This window comes from Oryza glaberrima, chromosome 7 (genome assembly GCF_000147395.1).
Source record: "Oryza glaberrima chromosome 7, OglaRS2, whole genome shotgun sequence".
Lineage (NCBI taxonomy): Eukaryota > Viridiplantae > Streptophyta > Magnoliopsida > Poales > Poaceae > Oryza > Oryza glaberrima.
In genome coordinates, this window is record NC_068332.1 from 5,439,133 (window position 1) to 5,447,373 (window position 8,241).

The following is an 8,241-nucleotide window of genomic DNA, read 5'->3' on the forward strand; positions in this document are numbered from 1 at the left end:
ATTTATTGCAAAGTTAAATGATATCGTTAGCTACTATCCAGTTGAAAATAAACTTCACCCACTTTATGTCATTGCACTACTTCCTTGGGCTAGTTCGCTTTTGTAAACGAGTATGGCCTTAATTTGAACTAGTATTCATATGTATTAACCCTAGCTCTCTAAGCTTATACACGTTGTCAATAATCTTACGATGCATTCAAGAAACGTTTGTGCTTGTATTGAGGCTTGCAATGGAATGAAGGCAGCATTGATTTTATATGTGTTAGCAAGTAACAAAAAGAGAGGAGTAAAACATTACTCGATCAGATAGCTGTGGCGAACAGAACAACCGATGGAGGCACTGATGTTAAAGGTTTACTGCCGTTTGTGAATTCTTGCGGCGGCAAACAGAAGCGTGCATGTGCGTGACAAAAAAACAGGTATCCGAGGGTATCAAAACTATATTGTGTGATCACAGGTTCAGACTAAGGAGGCTGCCCAAGAAGCGGATTGCGCTCAGGCCTCAGGCTGATGAGGAGGCCCAGCAAAAGGAGGGTTCTCAAGAGGAGCTTGCACTTGAAGAAGATGGGGCTCTGGTTGAAGTGGATTGCCTGCCGCTGGCAAGTCAGGAGCATCTTGCAGATGATGGGGCTCTGGCTGATGAGGCTGAGGAAGAACATCGCCAGCCTCTGGCAAATCTTGAGGACCAGCTGCAGCTGCAGCTGGCAGTTGAGGATGCCCAGCAGCAGCATCGCTTGGCAGCACAGGAGCGAGCGGTGGCATTCCAATGGCAACCTGGCGGTTCTCTGCAGGATTCATCGTTACCGATGTCAAAAGGTGGTTACAGTTATACTACAGTCTACAGTACTACATGCAAAGGAACTACTGCAACAAACCAAGCATGCAGAGAGTATAATAATACAGTACCATTACATTCAAATAGACTACTCACCGTGAGTTTGCTGTCTCGCTGATCGAGAGATATTGTTAAGAACTTGTTCCATTTCTTCTAAGGCACTTTTGCACATCTCATTTTCGCACGACCTGAATTTGTCCAGAACCTTGCGCCCAGCATCAATCTGTATCAAAGTATCAATGTTTCCACCACATAGACTTTCATATTCATATGGAAGATGCATTTAGACAAACCTGTTTATCAATGTCTGAAGAATCAATATGATTGATTAATGCAAGCTGACCTGAACAATCAAATACAATTATCAATAAGTAGAAAGAGTTGATTCTATACTCCATCCAGCGATTAATATTTAACTTCTTGATCAAGATTCAATCAAACTTCAAAAACGGTGACCATCAATTTTAATAAGAACAGCTTTATAATGATAATCCACAATATCATATGGTAGCACAGTTGTGAGAAACTATTGGTGGTCATATATCCAAAGATCAATCAAACTTGTGCCAAACATTACATATTTCTGCAAATGCCATCAGAAGTGGAATGGGTAAAATAACTTTTTTTTGGAAAGGTGGTTGAATGTGTTGATTCTATATATATGTAGGCATTATATTGATTGTATGGGAGTAGAACACGATTATATTTTTGTTGAGAAAATGTAACAACCAACAGCTAATCAAATAATCTTCTGTAAGGTTAAAAGGAGTATACCTTGCTGGTTAGGCATTGTGCCACCAATTTTGATGCGTTTGTTCTTCTCAAAATCATCTGTTACTGGTTTCTTCTTTTTCCCCTCCTTCTTAAGGGCAATATGGAAGCGTTCCAAAGAGCTTTGTGTGCTCATTGGACAATGTTTTGACAAGTGGCCTTTCATGCATTGTGTTATGTCAGCATGTAGGAACAACTTCTGACAGAGCAAGCATCTTATGTCAGGTTTGTTGCCCCTCTTGTACGGCCTGTTGTCACATTTAATAGCGAACTCCCACATTGTACTTCTAAGGCCAGGTTCTGGAGTATACCTGTAGATATACATTGTCGTACAACACGAATGAATACAGTATGCATGCATATAGTAGTATGTTCCAGCACGCTCACACAGTAATACAATAGTACAGTTGTATACATAAGCTTCGTAGGCATGGTGGCATACACACATGACAATATAGTACGTACCCAATTTCCCGTGGGAGATAAAACCTGAGGTAGTCATTGATTTTCTGTTGCAATTTGGGCACAGCGGTCTCATCAGCAGGGAGCTCCAGAAGTCTAAGGTGGTGTTTGGTTGGAGGGACTAAAGTGGGGCTAAACTTTAGTCCCTCTCACAAAAACATAAGTCCCTACCATAGGGACTTATATTTTTATAAGAGGGACTAAATTTAGTCCCTAGTTCCTAAACACCCCCTAAGGCAACAGACAAGATGCAAATATGTAGTAAGGAACTAAGGATACCACTATAGTATATTGGACAGCTGACAGCGTGCTAATTAAAGGCAAGCAAGCAAGTTCAACGCGATGTGTTACATGAAAAGGGAAGACAAGATAGGACATGTATGTTCAGTTCAGATACCTTCCATCTCTGAGCTCAACAGCTTGCTGCAGCACGTGGATCCTAGCCTGCACATCGTCGTCCCTAGCATATGGACTTGTAGGTGCGGCTGCGAGAGGCAAGATTGAACTTGCGAAGAAACTATCTGCTTGCTCGAATAGCTTAGCATCAAGTAACATCTTCAGGCATCCTTTTCGGCAGATAAGATAAAGTATCTTGTGCAATATGGCAGGATCATTTGAGCTGAATGATCTGGGCGTAAATCTCTGCAGATAACCATCCAGTTCAAACCACATGCCTCCTTCCACCATATTATCGATGACGTCACTAGAGAAGGCGTTATCAGCACCAAGAGAAGCACCTGCTACAGGAACAAACCCTAAATCAAATCAGCAGCATGACGATGATGAACACACCAACAACTACTTGAGTACCACCAGAGCCAAGCCCTGAACAAGCAGCATTTTGAGGATGAGGCATATATATGCAGCGATTTCAACATTACCAGGAAGAAGCCCTGGATAGGCAGCCTGTTGAGCATTGGATGGAGCAGCAGCTGCTTGAACACCAGCAGGAACAAGAACCGGATCAACAGCAGCAGGATGGATATGAGACGGATCACCTTGAACGCCATCCGGAACACCAAGACCTAAATAAGCAGGAGCTGCAGGATCAATCGATGTTGAGAAGGCGCATGCATGCATCGACATGAAAATCAACAGGAACAAGCACTAATTAACTAGCTAAACTGGCTCAAAACCAACAGGAACGAGCCCTAAATCGAGAAGCACAACGAGGATATGAGGCACATCACAGATATGCAGCATTGCACCAATAATTCGAACACCACCAGGGCTAATCCCCAAATTATATGACGATCGAGCTCGAGGTCGAGGATATATATACGAGACGCACCAGCACCAGCATCATCTTGAACATCACCCACATCAGCAGCACGGCCGCCATCCCCGCCCTGGTCCTCATCAGTACAACAAAAATCTCGTGCTGCGCCATCATAATCAATCCAGCCATCTGCTTCAACCTGATCATCATGACTGGGACAGGATCCCCCTCGCCGCCAAACTCCATCTATGGCGGCCGGAGATCGAAGAGGATGGGGAGAGAGATTGGCTAGATTGGTTTGGGTGCTAGCTAGCTAGGAGAGGGGGATCGAGAAGCAGCAAAAAGTGTGGGAGATGTATGGGAAGGAATCAAGAAAAGTGAAATTGAATAAGCCTTTTGCATTCCTTGTGAGGTTTTGTCTTCACTTGGCCTAAGGGCTCGAGACTTTACGGTTTTCTTTTACAGCCGCAGCAGCAGCAACCACATGCCTCCTCGCTGTCCACTTTTGCTTCATTTTTTACATTTTACCATCGTAATACTATAAATTTTTCACTCTGTTACATGTTGATCTTTTGATTTATTTTTTTTAAAAGCTTTTCTTTAGTTGATAACGGTACATGCATGCTTACTGAAGTATAAGAGAGATTAATATATATATAGACTATGACCTGTTATTTTATGCGCGTGGTTCGGATGCATGGAACATCCGATAATTACGTGTCCTGAATTACATGGAGTAATCATATAGCATTGACAATAATACACTCCCACACACATACATCTACTCCCTCCGATCCGGTTCCATAATCACTGACGTTTTGGATAAGGTTGAGGTTAAACTTTTATAACTTTAACCATTAATAACTTTAAAAATATTTAGTTTAAAGAAACTAGAACAACGTATATTTCTTTCAAAACACTATAATAAAAATAAACATGCATTTATTTATTATATATATTAAATAAAAAAATTTGTCTAAAACGTCAATTAAAATAAAACCGGAGCAAATACATATGTGGGCAATTTAAATTGGCGTTGGATGGATGCGCGTGCATATGCAACATTAATTCGCATCGCGCTCATTTGCGTGCGAAACCCATATACATGCTGGGCTCATGTTGTAATTATATCTATTCGGTGTTTACATATGTGTTGGTTAATGGCTATATCGATCATCTTAGTACGTAGTACAGTTTTTTTTTTAATCTCGGTTCTAATTAATTTATGCTGTGAAAAACCAACATATGTACATGTAGATTAGGGGTAAGACGACACGTATACCTTTTTACTAATCCAGTACCAGTAGTAGTGGTGGTACAGGAGTAGTATTTGGATTTGCGATAAAGGACGCGACCGTACATAACGTTGCGTTCGTTCAACTTTGAATTCTTCATGCATTGCCATGGGGCCATATATGCATGGCCAGCATTTGCAGTTGCAGCCTTCTCCGTAGCAGACAGGCACAGGCGGTTGCAGTTGCAGCTGCAGCCTTCTCCTTCTTGTTTTCACCTGTTCAGCCAACCCACAGTATTCGGAAACTCTCGTTGGGTTCCTCGATCTCTTCTGCACCGCCTGTCAATTCCGAGCAGCACATACTCCAGCTAGCAGTAGGAGGCATGCTACATACACGCATGTATAATAAAGATGTATGAATACATGGTCCAAGAGAAAAAAAAAACAATAAAAGCTCGGTAGGTAATGTACAAGACAAGTAATTATCATATATAATCAATGAAAGGATATACCCCTCCGTCCCAAAAAAGTCTCATCCTAACTATGAACCTAGACGCATGCGTATCCAGATTCGTAGCTAGAGTTTGTCTTTTTTTTTTTGGAACGGAGCAGTATACAACATATATACCCTGTGTGTTTTGCTTGCAAGTAGTTTAAGGCTGTGTAGTGTAGTGTGGGTTGGGAACTATCTTACACGAAAAACGGAACCGTAGATTAGCACATAATTAAATTAAGTACTAGCTTAAAAACTTAAAAAATAATGAATTAATATGAATTTCTAAAGCAACTTTTCTATATAAAATATTTGCAAGAACCAGTGGTGCCCCCTGGGGGGCAAGGACCAGTAACATCGGCACCAGGGCAACCGGGGTTCAATCCTCACGTTTTGGTCAGACCTCAGCCGCAACATGCAGGGCACAACATCCCTCGGGTCTCCCCAAACCGAGTCGCATCCATGTTCAGACCAAGGCAGCCGACTGTTGAACCAATTCCGTAAATAACCATAGGACAGCATTCACCTATCTCACAGCCACAGCCAACTATCGACAACCAATTCATATCTGAACAGAACAGGGCACACCAAACCCCTCAGCCTCACATGGGGGGCAATTTAAATTTTCAATACCAACCCCACTCACCTCAGATACAGTATCGGCCATGAGGATCTCCTTAGGCCCAATACCTACCTCAATATAACCAGCTAGATCAGATGCAGCAACAGATCCAAGGAGCACCTCAGCAAAAGCCTTGGGCATATATGACATCCGATGTGATGAGGGAGAAATTCGGGCTATGGCCTAAGGATAGTGGGAACTTGTATCTGCATCCGTACCCAGAATATTTCAAGAGAGTGCCATTGCCAAACCGTTACAAGGTCCTAGATTTCTCAAAGTTTTCAGGACAAGACAATGTGACAACATATGAGCTCATTAGCCGATTCTTGGCCCAGTGCGGAGAGGCATCGGCTACCGATGCTTTGAAAGTCAGATTGTTTCCTTTGTCTCTTTGTCTCTATCAGGATAGGCCTTCACATGGTTTTCAGCGTTACCATATAATTTTGTATACACTTGGGCCGATCTAGAGAAACAGTTCCACAAGTACTTCTACAGCGGGATTCACGAGATGAAATTGTCCGATTTAACGTCAATCAGACAGAAGCATGACGAATCGGTTCAAGATTATATCCAGAGATTCAGAGATATGAGGAATAGGTGCTTTAGCTTGGCTTTGACATATTCTCAGCTCGCTGATCTCGCTTTCCAAGGCCTATTGGCACCGATCAGGGAAAAGTTTGCATCCCAGGAATTCGAGAGTCTGACTCACCTAGCTCAGCAGGTGACGGCACACGAGCAGAGCCCGGATTGTGGCCGACGAGGTGTCTTCCCGTGATGTTCAGATCGGGAGTGAGCCTGATGCTCACGCATATGGGGCTTGGCAGCCTGGGGATCGGTGCCTCCGTCGTGCTCCACGAGAGGCATTGCCCTCGGGAATTACGGGCGAGCGCGGGCCCCAAGGCCTACGCCCCGAACATAACCCCGCAAGGGATAACGCAGAGGTGGAAACTGACGTAGGCTCAGGCATGGTGGCCGACGAGGTATCTGCCCGCGGTGTCCTGACCGGGAACAGGCCCGGTGCCCTGGCATCTAGGGCTCGACAGCCCAGAGGCAAGCCTCTCGATGGGACCCCACGAGAGGTGCGACTCCTAGGAAATACGGGCGCACACAGGTCTCCGGACCCGACCCCCGATTTTGAGCATGGCCAGCCCCCCGCAGGCCGGGTCCAGCGCTGGGCGAACGCAGCAGCGACCAGTATACTACATAAGTGAGGTCTTAAGCGACGCCAAATCCAGGTATCCCCAACCAAAAAAATTGCTATACGCCGTCCTGATAGATTCGCGAAAGTTACTACATTATTTCCAGTCCCACACGGTCTTGGTCATAACTTCTTACCCCCTGGTCCAAATTTTGCACAATCGTGAAGGAATAGGTAGGGTCGCGAAATGGGCGGTGGAGCTAGTAGAATTCGACCTCCATTTCCATGCCCGGCATGGCATAAAGAGCCAAGTCCTGGCAGACTTCGTCGCCGAATGGACGCTTGTGCCTAACGTAGATGACGAGATGGTTGCGTCACCAACCACGGCCGGGCCTCACCCTCCAGGTGACACACCATCATGCTGGCGAATGAACTTCGACGGTTCCTTCACCTATAATGGAGCCAGAGCCAGAGTCGTTCTGTTGTCACCTATCAGGGAAGAGCTCTGGTACATGATACAACTAGACTTTCGGGCCACTAAAAATATGGTAGAATATGAAGGGTTGTTGGCCGGACTCCGGGCCGCCAGCGCCCTTGGGATTCGCCGACTGCTGGTACGAGGAGACTCCCAGCTTGTTGTTAATCAGGTCTCGAAGGAATTCCAGTGCGTGGACCCTCAGATGGGCGCATACGTGGAAGAAGTAAGAAAGCTCGAACAATATTTCGATGAATTTGAGCTACAACACGTCCCGCACTGAAACAATTTTGACGCGGATGAGTTGTCCAGATGGGCGTCGTCCCGGGCCCCCATGCCCCCGGGTATCTTTTTCGAAGTCATAAAAACTTCATCTATACAACCACCTGAGCTTACCAAGCCAGGTGATGTCCCACAAGAAAGACTAACGGAAGAGGTCCCGCCCCCAGAAGCGGTGATCGGGGCTATGAAAACCGTTGGAACCTGGATGGGTGAAATCCGAACTTATTTGCTCCGAGCTCATCTACCGGAAGAAGACGCAGAAGCAGAGAGAATAGCACGAATCGCTAAGCGATATGTCATAATAGGTGGGGACCTCTATCGACGAATGGCTAGCGGAGTGCTTCTCAAGTGCATCAGCCAGAGGACCGGTGTTGAGATTCTCTCTGACGTGCATGAAGGGGAGTGCGGTAGCCACTCCGCTTCCGAACACTTGTGGGGAAAGTTTTCCGACAAGGGTTCTATTGGCCCCACAGCGTTACAAGGCATGATCAGACTGGTGCAGCAGTCTTGGCCATGTCAGTTCCATGCCAGGCAGATTCACCAGCCCGCGCAAGCGGTACAGACCATGCCGTTATCATGGCCATTCGCAGTCTGGGGACTGGATAGTCTCGGGCCCTTTCCCCAGGCTGTCGGAGGCTACGAACACTTATACGTTGCCATAGACAAATTCACGAAATGTTCCGAGGCTTTCCCAGTCAACAAAATCGACA

The 8,241-nt window shown here is 45.3% G+C and overlaps 1 pseudogene; it reads right to left on the reverse strand.

The window, feature by feature from the left end:
• Window positions 1-328: 328 nt before the first annotated feature.
• Window positions 329-3,533, reverse strand: LOC127780744 (uncharacterized; annotated as a pseudogene).
• Window positions 3,534-8,241: the final 4,708 nt, after the last annotated feature.